General features: G+C 43.8%; 1 protein-coding gene across 3 annotated transcripts in view; it reads right to left on the bottom strand.

Moving 5' to 3' along the window:
* LGR6 (leucine rich repeat containing G protein-coupled receptor 6) overlaps positions 1-15849 on the bottom strand; it is a 213893-nt gene that overhangs the window by 185917 nt on the left and 12127 nt on the right. The gene's annotated exons all lie outside the window — the stretch shown is intronic.

Genomic DNA, 15849 nt, shown 5'->3' with positions numbered 1-15849 from the left:
GCTTCTGCTTTTTAAAGTTCTACTACAAGGCAAGGTACTTGGATAAAATTAGAATCAGTTCAGACTCTCTCTTACGACATGGAGCTTTTTGGTCACTTTAACTGGAAAGGAACTTAATCAGGAATGCTGAAGACAGGCGAGGAGGTCCCGACATCTCCGCTGAACCAAGGTGGCTGAACCAAAGTTTAAACAGGATGATGCTGGGGCTAGAGACTGAAACAGGATCCTGAAGCTTTGAGAGAAATCATGACATGATTACAATGCCTGGAAAGGCAGGAGAAATCGACCTTGACACTGTCATAAATATTTGGTGAGTGTTTGTGTTTAAAGCCGCAGATTGTAATAAGGTTTGAAGGGGTAATAAGGAAAGGGGAAATGGGTCTGGATGGAGTGACAAACCAGAAACTTTGAAGTGAAACCTGACTGACTGATTGTCTGCAGAGACAAAACCCCAAAATAAATTAACCTCTTTCTCAGCATCTAGGGTAATGTCAGCAAAAAGGAAATGGACTGTAGATCAAGGACAGAAGAAAGGCACAGGGGGATTCAAAGCCTATTACTTCTGGGACTGGATGGCTCAGAGGATGGGAACAGAGACCGAGAGCCCGTCACCCCTGGGAGTGATTGGTGCAGGGAAGCCTGTCACCTCTTGTAGTTGACAAGGCCAGATTAACACTAGGGATGAGCTGTCATTTGCTTGAGAACATAAGAGTTGCCATACTGGGACAAACTTTAAGACCAGTCTGTCGCTTTGAGGAATGGGGAGTTCAGAGGATGGACACAGGAATACCTGGTATTACTTCCCTTTGTTTTATGAAAGAGTGTTATACACATCCAGGAGGGGAGGGGGGGAGGGAGGTAGGATTTAATAACTGTATATTATTTGATTGGAACAGAGTGCAGTATGTTCTTTTGTTTGCACTATGTATTTGATGTAAAAATGAATAAAGAATTTTAAAAATAAAAAGCCTGGTATATTTTATGTGATTTTTTTCAGCATTGGAGGAGGACATGGTACTACTCAAAAGGGTCCAGAGAAGAGCGACCAAGATGGGTAAGTGGTTGGAGGAGCTGCCATACAGTGAAAGATTAGAGAAACTGGGCCTCTTCTCCCTTGAACAGAGGAGACTGAGAGGGGACATGATCGAAACATTCAAGATAATGAAGGGAATAGACTTAGTAGATAAGGGCAGGTTGTTCACCCTCTCCAAGGTAGGGAGAACGAGAGGGCACTCTCTAAAGTTAAAAGGGGATAGATTCCGTACAAACGTAAGGAAGTTCTTCTTCACCCAGAGAGTTGTAGAAAACTGGAACACTCTTCTGGAGTCTGTCATAGGGGAAAACACCCTCCAGGGATTCAAGACATAGTTAGACAAGTACCTGCTGAACAAGAACGTGCTCTGGTAGGGCTAGTCTCAGCCGTTACATTAACGGGTGCTAGAATAGATGTCTGTGTCTTTCTTTCTTCCTGTCTCTCTACCTCCTGCTGTATTTCTCTCTCCCTGGCCCCCTTTCTGTCTGTCTTTCTGTCCCTTTTCCTGCCCCTGTCTTTCTTCCTTTCTTTCTGTCTCCCTCCCTCCCGTCTTCTGTTGTAATTTTCCAGTTGTTCTATTTTCTTATTCATATTTATTTTATCTCTAACCAATTCGGAAGATAGAGTTTGTAAATCAGAAACTTTAATCTTGACCTGGGATACTTCCATATTGAAATGGTCTATAGCACCCTGCAATTTCTCTCCCATAGCATTAACATTACTCACGAGTGTTGCAATTTCTCTAGAAGAGCTGGATACTGTTGTGTGGATCTTCATGAGAGCTTCCCAAATGCTCTCAAGCGACACTGCCTCAGATTTCTTTGGTAAAGGAGAAATCTCCAATGTTTCTCCTGCCTCCAGCTTCTTCCGCCCGGCTACAGCCCCTGGACCCGGGGTCTCCCTAGAGATAACCGTATCGGGAGTCACATCCGGGTCAGTCGCATCGGGTGCTGGGAACGGCGGTGGAAGTGCCATCGGGGGAGAGAGAGATACCTCCCAGTCCGAAGCCCCAGCCTCTCTTCCAGCCGGGATGCCGCCAGACTCTACCCCGATGTAAGAGGAACCTGCTCCGACGAAATTCGAGCATGGAGCGCTGTAGGGGAGTAGAAGTTCGTGCCGCAGGGGGATTGGCTCGAACTAGAAACATAGAAACATAGAAATAGACGGCAGATAAGGGCCACGGCCCATCAAGTCTGCCCACTCCAGTGATCCTCGCTATCTATCTTTGTGGATAGATCCCACATGTCTATCCCATCTGGCCTTAAAATCCGCCACACTGGTGGCCTCAATAACCCGAAGTGGAAGACTATTCCAGCGATCAACCACCCTTTCAGTGAAGAAGAACTTCCTAGTGTCACTGTGCAGTTTCCCGCCCCTGATTTTCCACGAATGCCCCCTTGTTGCCGCGGGACCCTTGAAGAAGAAGATGTCTTCTTCCACCTTGATGCGACCCGTGAGATATTTGAATGTCTCGATCATATCTCCCCTCTCTCGACACTCCTCGAGTGAGTAGAGCTGCAAATTCCCCAACCGCTCCTCGTACGGGAGCTCCCTGAGTCCCGAGACCATCCTGGTGGCCATCCTCTGGACCGACTCCAGTTTCAGCACATCCTTGCGGTAATGCGGCCTCCAGAATTGCACACAGTACTCCAGGTGCGGTCTCACCATGGATCTATATAGTGGCATAATGACTTCAGGTTTACGGCTGATGAAACTCCTGCGTATGCAACCTATGATTTGCCTTGCTTTGGATGAAGCTTGCTCCACTTGGTTTGCCGACTTCATGTCTTCCCTGACAATCACTCCCAAGTCTCTTTCTGCTACAGTTCTTGTCAGGATCTCGCCATTTAGGGTGTAGATCTTGCATGGATTCTGGCTTCCCAGGTGCATGACTTTGCATTTTTTGGCATTGAAACTGAGTTGCCAGGACCTAGACCAGTGCTCCAGCAGAAGTAAGTCATGCACCATATTCCTCTTGGAATGTGGCATACCCAAAGTAAGTAAAACGGAAACTCAAGCGCTCCTGCAGTCAGAGACGCCGAGTTAAGCTGCCGCCATCTTGGAATCCTCCCGGGGTCCAGGAATTCTGTATCTATTTAAAATACATTTATTGCTGCATCCTGTGAAACACTTAGGGCTCCTTTTACAAAGGCGCGCTAGTGGTTTTAGCGTGCATTTAGCGCATGCTAAAATGCCGCACACACTAGCCGCTACCACCTCCTTTTAAGCAGGCGGTAATTTTTCGGCTAGCCCGCGCTATAGCACACGCGCGCACACACGCGCTATAGCACACGCTAAAAAGAGCCCTTAATATACATGGTCAACTTGATTTGCATATTGTGTATAATTTAAATAAATGACGGTACATTAAATTTTCACACTAGTATATTATAGAGGTGAAGAGACAACGGTCAAGATACAGGAGTTTCGGCACTCAGAATGCCGATGGGCAATGTCCAATCTACCATAAAACCAGCCACGGAAGAAAACCCGAAGAGAAAGCATTCCTTTCAACTCTCCCGGCCAGCCGGCGGATGCTGTGGTTTGCTGAATCAAACCAGATGGTTAAGGAGCTTGGGGCATGTCTGTGAAATGCTCCTCCACCAAGCATTTTCAGAGCGGCTCGTCTTTCTCAAGTAAAGGGTTACAATGACATGCATGCTAAAAGGGAACAGGAACTGCCAGGAGCCGAATCTCTGCACTGGAGCTTCCCCCTCCCCCATTCAAGACCCCCAGTCTCTGCACGAGTTATTATTTACTTATTTGGAGAGCTCGGAACGGGTTACAAGTTTACATGCATAGCAAAGCATGGTAAAACATAACGTGACAAGCGTGGTGCGTGGAGACCTGGAATGCGCTTCCAGAGCATGTAATAGGGCAGAGTACGGTACTGGGATTTAAGAAAGGATTGGACAGTTTCCTGCTGGAAAAGAGGATAGAAGGGTATAAATAGAGGATTTCTGCACAGGTCCTGGACCTGTTGGGCCGCCGCGTGAGCGGACTGCTGGGCACGATGGACCTCAGGTCTGACCCAGCGGAGGCATTGCTTATGTTCTTATATCATGACGAGCATTGTATGGCAAAATATAGCAAACTGTCTTATATATACAATTACATTACATTACATTAGGGACTTCTATTCCGCCTATACCTTGCAGTTCAAGGCGGATTACAAAAGAGCTAACTGGACATTTCCAGTGAAGTTACAACACTTTTGGGTTTTTTTGGGGGTTTTTTTGGTTACAAGGGAGGAGAGGTAGCTGGATTAATTCCGGAAGAACTTGCAAATTGGATATTAAATTGACTGTACGTTACTGTGTGATATAACAAATAGATTACAGTTAGAGTACAAATAAGATTACGTTACATTTCAGGGATCTGAATACTTGGTTGGTGTTTTGGGGAGGAAGAGATTATTTAAGAACATAAGAACATAAGACTTTGCCTTCGCTGGGTCAGACCAGAGGTCCATCGCGCCCTGCAGCCCGCACCTATGGCGGCCCATCAGGTCCATGACCTGTCATGTTATCTTGATTTAGCCCTATAGCCCCCTTGTTTTTATCTATACTCTTTCCATACTCTTATCTACCCTTATCTGTATCCCTCAATCCCCCTATCCTTCAGGAATCCATCCAATCCCTCTTTGAATCCCCTTAGTGTACTCTGCCCGACCACTTCCTCCGGTAGCGCGTTCCAGAGAAAGTGGTCGGGCAGAGTACGCTACGGGGATTCAAAGAGGGATTGGATGGATTCCTGAAGGATAGGGGGATTGAGGGATACAGATAAGGGTAGATAATTTAAGTGGAGATTTTGGGGGAGAATTTATCTAGGAGGAGGGGGGAAGGGTTGGGTTAAGATATCTGGATAAATTTTTCGAAAAGTAGGGTTTTGATTTCTTTTCGCAAAGTTTAGCAAAGCATGATAAAACACAGGTATTACAAGCATGGCTAGCATAGCATGGCAGATATAAGAACATACTTGGTCAAATCAATGGTCTTATCAAGCCCAGTAGCCTGTTCTCACGGTGGCCAATCCAGGTCACTAGTACCTGGCCAAAACCCAAAGAGTAGCAACATGCCGTTCAAAATCCTAAAGAACAGCAGGATTCCGGAATCCTAAAGAGTAACAAAAGATTCCAGAATCCATACTACCGATTCAGGGCAAGCAGAAGCTCCCCCCATGTCTTAATAACAGACTATGGACTTTTCCTCCAGGAATTTGTCCAAACCTTTCTTAAAACATAGCATGGTACAAACATAGCATAGAGCTGGGCTAACCTAGTATGACATGACAGTACGGCACTTAACACGGTTGAACTTAGTGCAGTGGACATGGGATTGCAAATATTGTATAGCGGACATAGCATATGAATTTCTAGCATGATAAGACACGGTATGGCAGATATAGTAAGAACGATACAATGTATAGCAGAGTAGGAGAAAAAGGGGACAGTATGACAAAAACGTGGCAAAGCATTATATGACAAAAACATGGTGGCTTGGTAGCATAGAACATTATATGATGGGCAATATATAGTGCGACAGTTCATGGTATGGTGGGCAAAGTGCATCAGCGTTTGAGATTTGCGTCAGCAGAAGGCTGGTACTCTTCTTTCTAAGGTTTGGGAATTTGGGTAGGTGTACTCTCAGAGGGAAGAGGTGGGTTTTTATTGTCTTCCTGAAGCTCAGTAGAACTTCCAATGATCTTATGTGGGTCTGAGTTTGTAGGTAATGGGAGTACGATCTTTTTTGTGCAGTCTCAAGGTGGAGGCCGAGTCACGAGGGAACGCGAAATCTGTTATCTTCTTGCAAGCGTAGCGGTGTAGGGTAGTAGTTTGTAGGTCATATAGGCCGGTGCCATGACATGGAAGAGACACGGAAGAGCAAACCAGACTGCATTCTGTCATTAACCTCCAGGCATTACCTGAACTTCCGGAATTAGCTGCTTCTGCTTTGAACCCAGAGCTCTCTCCCTCTACCTCCCCTCTTTTGTGGGGCAAACACTTCTAAAAACTCAACTGAAGCAGACTGCAATGGCTTTCACACTAGCAAACCAGACTGCATTCCAGCCGAAGACCCCCAAGAGCAAACTCCCTGTACATTATAGAGAACAAGGTCCCAACAGAGCAGACACAAGGTCAACCTAAGCAAACCTTCATTCATACATACCCCTCTTGCAGTGCAGGTCAAGCCCATAACCTCCCTACTGCCCCATAGTTTAGCATCTCCCCCATTCCCAAAAGTGTCCAGCATCTCCTACCTCCCCTCCTCCCCAGGTGACCAGTATCTCATTTCATAGGTGTCAGAACAGGAGAGGCCACAGGGGCCATGGCCTCCCCCCAAATTAATTTGTTGTATTTAACATAACTTTATTCTTCTATATCGCCATAACCGAATAATTTCTAGGCGGTTTACACCAAAGAAGTCTGGACAATCAGCGAAATACAAGATGGTTAGAAGGTACAAAATATTTCTTAAAAGTACAAATATTCTTTAGGAAAATACAATACAAACTTTTGCTTAGAATAACAGTTCATAATGATGCAACCACACTAGGAAATGGATTTGTGTTTATATTTGGTCTTTTTACTGCTGTTAACAAAATTGTAAGTTTCTTGTAGGTTGAATTGTACTTGTGCACAGCCTTAGGTGAATCTCTTCATAAAGGCAGTTAATAAATACCAATAAATAAATTAACAAACAAACAAAAAAGACATAGAAACCCAGACTGGTACAGGAAAGAAGAGGGGGAGAAGAACTACAAAAAAATTAGAGAAAAGAAAGGACATATAGGGATAACACAACCAGGAGGGGAAAAAAGGTAAAAACGAAACATAGAAAGGAAGTCAGAGAATATATATGAAAAAAGAAGTATAGACGATAAGAAAGTCTTGCCCCCCTCTTTTATTAAGGTGCGCTAAGCTTTTAAGCATGCGGTAAACATTAGCATGCACTAAACACACGCTAAACGCTATGTATATGTTATCCTTTGGATGCGTTAGCGGTTAGTGCACGCGTTGCTTTAGCACGCACTACATGCGTGCTAAACGCTTAGCGCACCTTAGTAAAAGAGGGCCTTGGTCTTTGAGTCTAACCGCCTCTTTTACTAAGGCGCGCTATGCTTTTTCGCGTGCGTTAAAATGCTAACACGTGCATGTTAACCTACGGACGCTAAATGCGCATTAAAATGCTTAGCGCGCCTTAATAAAAGAGGGCCTAAATTTCAAGGGCACGATAAAAAGAAATTTAAACGATAAAAATTCCATGATCCTCGAGTCTATGTTTCAAAGGCATCCCTATACAGGAAGCTTTTTAACCCTTTCAAGACCAAGGGACATATTTGTCCCATAACTTTAAAATCCTATAAATTTTGAATGGGATAGTCTACAGTTCTAAATTTGATATGTACGGATTCCATATGATACTGCCTTTATGTAAACAAACTGGTTCCGACATTCATTCATTAGCGTCGTTGCTAGATTGACGAGAAGATTCACTTGCCACACTGTCCATAAGCCAGAAGTGTGATTTTTTTAAATAAAAATAATGATATTTCACAAAAAAAAATCAATTTTTTGGCATCTGCAAGCCCTTTTTACCATAAAAATGTCGTCAAAACCACAAAAATTGGCCTAAGATCCTTATGGTCCTGAAAGGGTTAAGGAGCCTTTGAATCTGTCCAATGACGTTTCATTACGCAAGTAACCCGGTAAAGCGTTCCAGAGCTGTGGGGCTGTAACTGAAAAAAAATAGCAGCAAGATTTAGGGTGGAAAATGGAAACCAAAATAAAACCACTAGGGGTTACCCTAGATAAGGATCTTACCTTTCATGACCAGATTAGCTCAGTTGTAAACACTTGTTTTTACAAACTAAGGCTTATACGTTCTCTATCATCTATTCTCGATACTACAGCTATCACAACTCTAATTCATTCACTTGTCATCTCTCACCTTGATTATTGTAACTCTCTTTACAATGGACTCCCTCAAAAAGAACTACGGCGACTCCAACTCATACAAAATGCAGCCATAAAACTTATTTACAAATTGGGAAAATATGACCATGTTACACCTCTCCTGAAAGGAGCTCATTGGTTACCTATAACCCATCGTGTCACATATAAAACAATTATGCTAGTCTTCAAAATTAGATTCTCCCGCCAACCTTCTTTTCTAGATAAACTTCTAATCCCCTACTGTTCATCTCGGACCCTTAGATCAGCTGATCAAACCTGCTATCTATTCCCACAATCAAAGATTTTTTTTATATGAGAAAGACCAACTTTTCGGTGGTCGCTCCTACCCTATGGAACTCATTACCATCTCATATTCGTCACAAGACATCACTTGATAAATTTAAGGCTAAATTAAAAACTTTCTTATTCCAAGATGCGTTCTCCTGTTCCCAAATATAACTTATTCTTCAATACCTCAACCGCTTTTAAGAAGCGATCCCATTCCTTATGTTTCATCCTTCCCTTTTCAAATGGTTTTTTTGGGGGGGTTTTTTGAATAATGTATTTTTTTTCCCCTTCTATCTTATTATTCCCTGCCTTCACTTTCCAGTATGTCTAGTTAAAGTTTAAATGTCCACAATCCCCTTTTCTTTTTTCCTTTTCAATTATATTATTTATTGTACTATTTTTAACTTGTAAACCGGCTAGATACTCGTTTATTAAAAATTTAATAAACTTGAAACTTGGATGTGATGTGAAATCAGCTCCTTTTCAATGCGGGAACAGCATCAATCCAGCAAAGCGAACTGGTTGTGCAACGATGCGTCTGTGCTGATCCAGAGGATGAGAAAGCATACCCGGGGCTACGCAGCCGAGGAATTCCTTCAGAAGCCCAAAAAGGTGATGAAAACATGGTCCTGGATGGTACCTCAGAAAATCTAGCGAGTGCCAGCCTTCTCCTGCAGCGTGTCAAAATCAGACTGATTAACTGGCCGCCAGAGGAGACGAGCTACGCAAAGAAGCCATGCATGCCACAGGGCAGTTGCACAATGCAACCTGGTGATGACAACAGGCTGGCGTGTTTCTTTGCTGCTCTGGCTTTAGGCATTTCTTATTCCCACCCAGTCCGCTAAGTCTTTTCATTTCAAATTGTGCTTCTTTGAAGTGGCTGTTTTAACACCAGTAAGAACGAATAGGCCTTCCAAGCCAACTGAAGTGTTAGAACAGCACCAAACCTCACCTGCCCTCAGTACAACTTCATCCGTGTTGCCTCTGTATTTTTTTTTTATAGCACTTATAAATTGCTAATTTGAGGCACAAAGCCTCTCGCTCAGCAGGAAACAAAGATATGAATAGCCTTACTGGGTCACGGTGGCCAATCCAGGTCACTAGTACCCTGCCAAGACCGAAAGAGTAGCAACATGCCATGCTACTGATCCAGGGTAAGCAGTGGCTTTTCCCATGTCTCTCAATAACAGACTATGGACTTTTCCTCCAGGAATTGTCCAAACCTTTCTTAAAATCAGCTACGCTATCCGCTTTTACCACAACCGCTGGCAATATGTTCCAGAGTTTAACTATTTTCTGAGTGAAAAAATAATTCCTCCAATTGGTTTTAAAAGTATTTCCCTGTAACTTCTTCGAACGTCCCTTAGTCTTTTTAATTTTTGACGGAGTCATTATGCCATTGTATAGATCCATGGTGAGGCCCCACCTGGAATACTGTGTGCAATTCTGGAGGCCGCATGATCGCAAGGATGTGCTGAGACTGGAGTCGGTGCAGAGAATGGCCACCCGGATGGTCTCGGGACTCAAGGATCTACCATACGAAAAACGGCTTGACAAATTACAGCTATACTCGCTCGAGGAGCGCAGAGAGAGGGGGGACATGATCGAGACGTTCAAGTATCTTACGGGCCGCATCGAGGCGGAGGAAGATATCTTCTTTTTTAAGGGTCCCACGACAACAAGAGGGCATCTGTTGAAAATCAGGGGTGGGAAACTACGAGGTGATTGAGGCCAGCAGCGTGCCTGATTTTAAGGCCAAATGGGATCGGCACATGGGATCTATTCACAGGGCAAAGGTAGGGGAGGGACATTAGGGTGGGCAGACTAGATGGGCCGTGGGCCCTTATCTGCCGTCTATTTCTATGTTTCTATGGAGTGAAAAAAATATATATATAGATCCACTTGTGCCCGTTCTACTCCACTCCGGAATTTGTGGACTTCCATCCTATCTCCCCTCAGCCGTCTCTTTTCCAAGCTGAAGAGCCCTATCCTCTTTAATCTTTCCTCATACGAGAGGAGTTCCATCCCCTTTATCATCCTGGTCAAACTTCTTTGAACCTTTTCTAGCGCCGTTCCTGATAGTGGTGTAGCTAGGGAGGTTGGTGCTCACGGCGGTGGCAGATGGCATCACCATGCCGTACGCTCCCTTGTTCTTCCATGATGCTTGAGCATTCACCCTATGTACCTCATGAAACGTTTGCCGGTGCAAGCAGCATCTTCCGCCTGTTTCTCATGGCGGCCTCTGCTCCCTTATGATGTCACATCCCGGTCCTATGACCAGGACGTGATGTCAGGAGGCGAGGCTGGCGCAAGAAGCAGGTGGAAGATGCTGCTCACGCCAGTGAACGCTTCATGATGTATGTGGGGGGTGGAGAGGAGAAGAGGTCCTGGCACCCCTGTGAGGGTGCTCAGGGTGGTCCAACCCCCACTTACTAAACCACTGGCTCCTGCCATATAATAAGTGCAGGGACAGTGCTACTGGGAGCTTTTGCTAATTTTTGTCTGGGCTACATTTCTTAAGAGCTTCCACTTGCTTCTCGATGGCCCCTATTCTCTCTCCTGCGCCTGCGTGCATTCCACGTCACAAGCTGTGCTGTAGGTCTTGGCTGAGCTGTTTATTTTCCCTGTAAAATGCCTCGGAAATTCCCAGTATACAAGCTGGGAACAATTCCTGAAAGGAATAGAGCGGATAATTACATTTTAATTATTCTGGAAGAGTTTCCACCTCTTGGCAGCCGTGAATATGATGCTCTTTTTTAACCCCTTACCTGCTGAGCTGCCTGCTTCCTCCTAGCAAGTTTGAAGGCTGTATTTCTTTTTTTATACAAGGAGCTATGGTTGACATGAAACACACGAGTATGCCAAAGACACACATTTGGGACTTTGCATTTCTTTCAGCGGCTCATTTTTCAAGAGTTAATAGTATTTTAGAGATGCCCTGCCAACTCTGTCTAACACCCCCTCCCCAACACACACACACGCTCCTCTGTGATGGAATGCCTCTTTACCAGTGTCAGCAGCTGAGCTAGAGGACAACTTCCAAAATGCAGAAAGAAGAATAGACATGTTCATTGTAATTGCCCAGTTTCTAAATTAAGGGCTCACATAAGATCAGTGGCCAATCTGAGATTATGGAAGATCATAGAGTCCTTCCCTGAAGAAGGAAGTTTTTCGAAACTCGAGTCGGGGGGACAAGGACATATCACGAAGGAACAACAGTGATTGTTTTTAACATACTACAAGCACTAGATTATTTATTCACCGCTGAGGCTCATTACCGACATCATACCATCCCATTTACAGATAAGTTTTGTCTATCTGGTATTTACAGAATCTTTTGGTGGATGGTTGCGGGGACAGTGAAAAACAATGATGGTCCCCTAATGAACCCCAGTTTGGTGAAATCACCAGTCACGGGTTTAGGGTCTGAGATTTTCACAATATTTAATTAATTATATTTAATTGTAAGTTTAACTGTGATTATAGAAGGTATAGATCAAAATACCAACCATAACCAACACTGAAATCAACGCAATCAACTACCCCATACAGCCCACTCTAAAATTACTAGGAATAACAAATTGACGGATGCTGCACCATGCAACCCGCAAATCAATAAAACAAAACAAAAATCATTCTCAGTCAAGTCAAGTTAGGAAATTCTTCGAGAAAACACAATTCCAGCTCATAGTACAGTCCCTAATTCTAGGCCTAATAGACTACTGTAATATTCTTTATCTCCCCTGCCCTGCAACGATAACAAAACAATTGCAAACAATCCAAAACACAGCACTAAGACTCATCTACTCAATGAAGAAACATGACCACATTACAGAAGCATATCTCAAAATCGCATTGGTTTCCTTTAAATTCTACCGTCTACTATTTAAGGCTTTATATAGAGACAGCCCAAACTACCTGAACAACCGCCTCATCCACAACCCCTCAACCACACATAGGAAAACTCATACCCCATTCTCATACCCCCCAATTAAGGAGGTCAAATGGAAAAAAAACTATAGGATGGCCTCCTAGCCACTCAAGCAGCCAAACTAGACAACCAAATCGCCAATCTACTGACAGCATCCCCAGACTACAAAACATTTAAATCAAGAAATCCCTGAAAAAGAAATTACACCACAAGTTTCAAATACCGCCTCTCACTAAAGACCCCTACCCAAAACAACTTGCCATACTCATTTCTTACTTTCTTTGAAAATGATCAGATATCTTTTTGGTAAGATCTTTTTGCAATACATCCTTGATAATTCTTTTGTAATCCGCCTTGAACCGAAAGGTAATGGCGGACTAGAAATCCCTAATGTAATATAATGAAAGAAGGAACTTGCCCCAATATATGACACACAAACAAGAAAAAGGGGCAAGCGAGATGTCGAAATCCAAACAGCTACATTTATTGAGGTTAAAAGTCACAATGCCATAAACAGTCCTGACCAGGATCCCAGTTTCAGCATCCAAGGAAGCCTTCTTTAGGGGACTAAAAGCACACAAGATGCACACTATAGCGAATGTCAAGGACTAAGAGCTCAAGCTAAGCAAAATACTCGTCGGCGCCTTCAAAACGAATCAGGCCAAAACTGTGAGATTACAACAAAGGGCCTGGCACTGATTTTGGCTAGCAGAATGTTCTGGAAAACATATAGGAGGTATTTGGATTTTAAGTTCATGCTTTTAGTTGTACTGTATTACCAGTAGGGGCTCATATCCAACAGGGCAGGATCAGCTGGGGTACGTTCCTGTTCCCCTCTCTCTAGATACCAGGGAGATGGAGATCTCTATTTAGAGCCACTGGGGAACATAAACATATATCAATTTGTAGACCGCATAATCTCACAGTTCTACATTTGGAATAGGAATGAAATTAATTACCTAAGAACCTAGGAAACAAAACTGGTAATACAGTACAACCAAAGAATGTCGCTACTCTTTGGGTTTGGGCCATGTACTATTGACCTGGACTGGCCCCCATGAGAATGAGCTACTGGGGTTGTTACAATGGCTTAATTAAACTAATTAATTGTCCTATACTTGGCTCACATAAGAACATAATAGCCAATGGTCCACCTAGCCCAGTAGCCCATTCTCACAGTGGCCAATCCAGGTCACTAGTACCTGGCCAAAACCCAAAGAGAAGCAACATTCCATTATCTCAGAGTAAGCAAGATTCTAGAATCCCAAAGATTAGCAACATCCCATGCGGAATCCCCAAAGGGTAGCAAGATTCTAGAATCCCAAAGAGTAGCAACATTCCATGCAGAGTCCCCAAAGAGTAGCAACATTCTAGAATCCCAAAGAGTAGCAACATTCCATGCGGAGTCCCCAAAGAGTAGCAACATTCTAGAATCCCAAACAGTAGCAACATTCAATGCTACTGATCCGGGCAAGCAGTGGCTTCCCCATGTCTGCCTCAATAACAGACTTATGGACTTTTCCTCCAGGAATTTGTCCAAACCCTTCTTAAAACCAGGTACGTTATCCGCTCTCTAGAAATGCGTTCCAGAGCTTAACTATTCTCCGAGTGAAAAAATATTTCTTCCTATCGATTTTAAAAGTATTACCCTGTAACTTCATCAAGTGTCCCTTAGTCTCTGTAATTTTTGATGGAGTAAAAAATGGATCCATTTGTACCTGTACTATATCAATTTGGATTTTGTAGACCTCAGCTGTCTTTTCCAAATTGAAGAGTCCTAACCTCTTTAACCTTTCCTCATATGAGAGCAGTTCCATCCCCTTTATTGTCTTGGTCACTCTTCTTTGAACCTTTTCTACTTATGCTATATCTATTTTGAGATAAGGCGACCAGAATTGAATACAATACTCCAGGTGAGATTGCACCATGGAGCGATACAAAGCATTATAACATTCTTAGGGCTCCTTTTACAAAGGTGCGCCAGCGGTTTAATGCACGTTAATAGCGTGCGCTAAACCACCAGCCGCACTAGCCATTACTGCCTCCTCTTGAGCAGGCGGTAGTTTTTCGGCCAGCGCATGATTAAAAGTCACGTGCACTAAATCCGCTAGTGCAGCTTTGTAAAAGGAGCCCTTAGTCTTGTTAACCATCCTTTTCTTTAATAATTCTTTTTAAATAATTTTTTTAAATAGTTTTAATAATTTTTTTAATAATTCTTTTAAAATAATTTGAATAATTTTTTTAATAATTCTTTTAAAATAATTTTTTGGCTGCTGCTGCTGCACGGTTCATAGACAACCCCGTGAAAGACAAAGGCGTGCGCTGACAACTGAACGCAAGACGGAGGCACGCGCCAAAGAAAATTACAGTTTTAGGGGCTCCGACGGGGGGTTTTGTTGGGGAGCCCCCCTAGTTTACTGAATAGAGATCGCGCCGGCGTTGTGGGGGGTTTGGGGGGTTGTAACCTTCCACATTTTACTGTAAACTTAACTTTTTTCCCTAAAAACAGGGAAAAGTGAAGTTTTTAGTAAAATGTGGGGGGTTACAACCCCCCACACCCCCCACAACGCCCCCACAACGCGGCGTGATCTCTATTAAGTAAAGTGGGGGGATTCCCCCCCCCCCATACCCCCTCGTCGGAGCTGTAAAAACTGTAATTTTCTGCAGCGCACACCTCCGCGCTGCGCTCAATTGTCTGCGCGCGCCTTTGTCCCAGAGCGCTTTTGACCTGACACCCTGCTGCACATTGGACGGAAGGTTTCATCGGATTGTCTACAATGATACCCAGATCTTTTTCCTGAGCCTAACCCCCAAGGTGGACCCTAGCATCTGGTAACTATGATTTGAGTTATTCTTCCCAATGAGCATCACTTTGCATTTGTCCACATTAAATTTAATCTGCCATTTGGACGCTCAATCTTCCAACTTCCTAAGGTGTGTCTGCAATTTTTTTTTTACAATCTGCAAGTGTTTTAACATCTGGGAAGCAAAATGCATAGTTTAATTTAAAAATAAAACATATAAAAATGTTTTCCCGGTTGATTACTTAGCAGACAGTCTTTACTGTTTCTAGAAGTTAAAGGAGAAGGGCTGGTGTGAAGGATGGACTGTATCACTCGGAGCTGGTGCTTTCACACTTATATGCCATATTCCTAACTAGATTGCTAAATTTCTGATTAAACTCCGGAATCTCCAGCCAACATGCAGAGCCAGCTCTGAATCGGATCCAGGTCTCCCTTCTACCCAGCACAGCTATGAGCTATGAAAATAAATGATTTTATTCAAAAGATGCACCTTCGACATCCTGCTGTGCTCCAGGGGGTGGAGGGGGGGGGCGGAAATTCTCCAGTGTTGTGTACTCAACAGTCCATAGATCAGGCTGAAATCCAAGACTGGGACAAAATGAGGATAAATGCAGCAGGACTGCACCCAAACCAAGCCTGTGAGTTAAAGTAAACTTGGGGGAGAGGGGGGGGGCAAGATTCACCAATTCACTTCGGGTGAATCGATTCGAATCGATTTAAAACAAAAATTGGCCTCCCGATTCAGTAACTGACCCTCTCCCCTCAAGCAGGAGCTGCACCTGCTTTAGAGGGCGAGGGGGAGGGTCAGTCTGGAACTGCTGGTGTCCCGCTTCCCCCC

The sequence above is a fragment of the Geotrypetes seraphini genome, chromosome 13, assembly GCF_902459505.1.
Source record: "Geotrypetes seraphini chromosome 13, aGeoSer1.1, whole genome shotgun sequence".
In the NCBI taxonomy this organism is placed as follows: Eukaryota; Metazoa; Chordata; class Amphibia; order Gymnophiona; family Dermophiidae; genus Geotrypetes; species Geotrypetes seraphini.
Note: the sequence above shows the minus strand (reverse complement) of the source record. Positions and strands in the feature narration are given on the sequence as shown.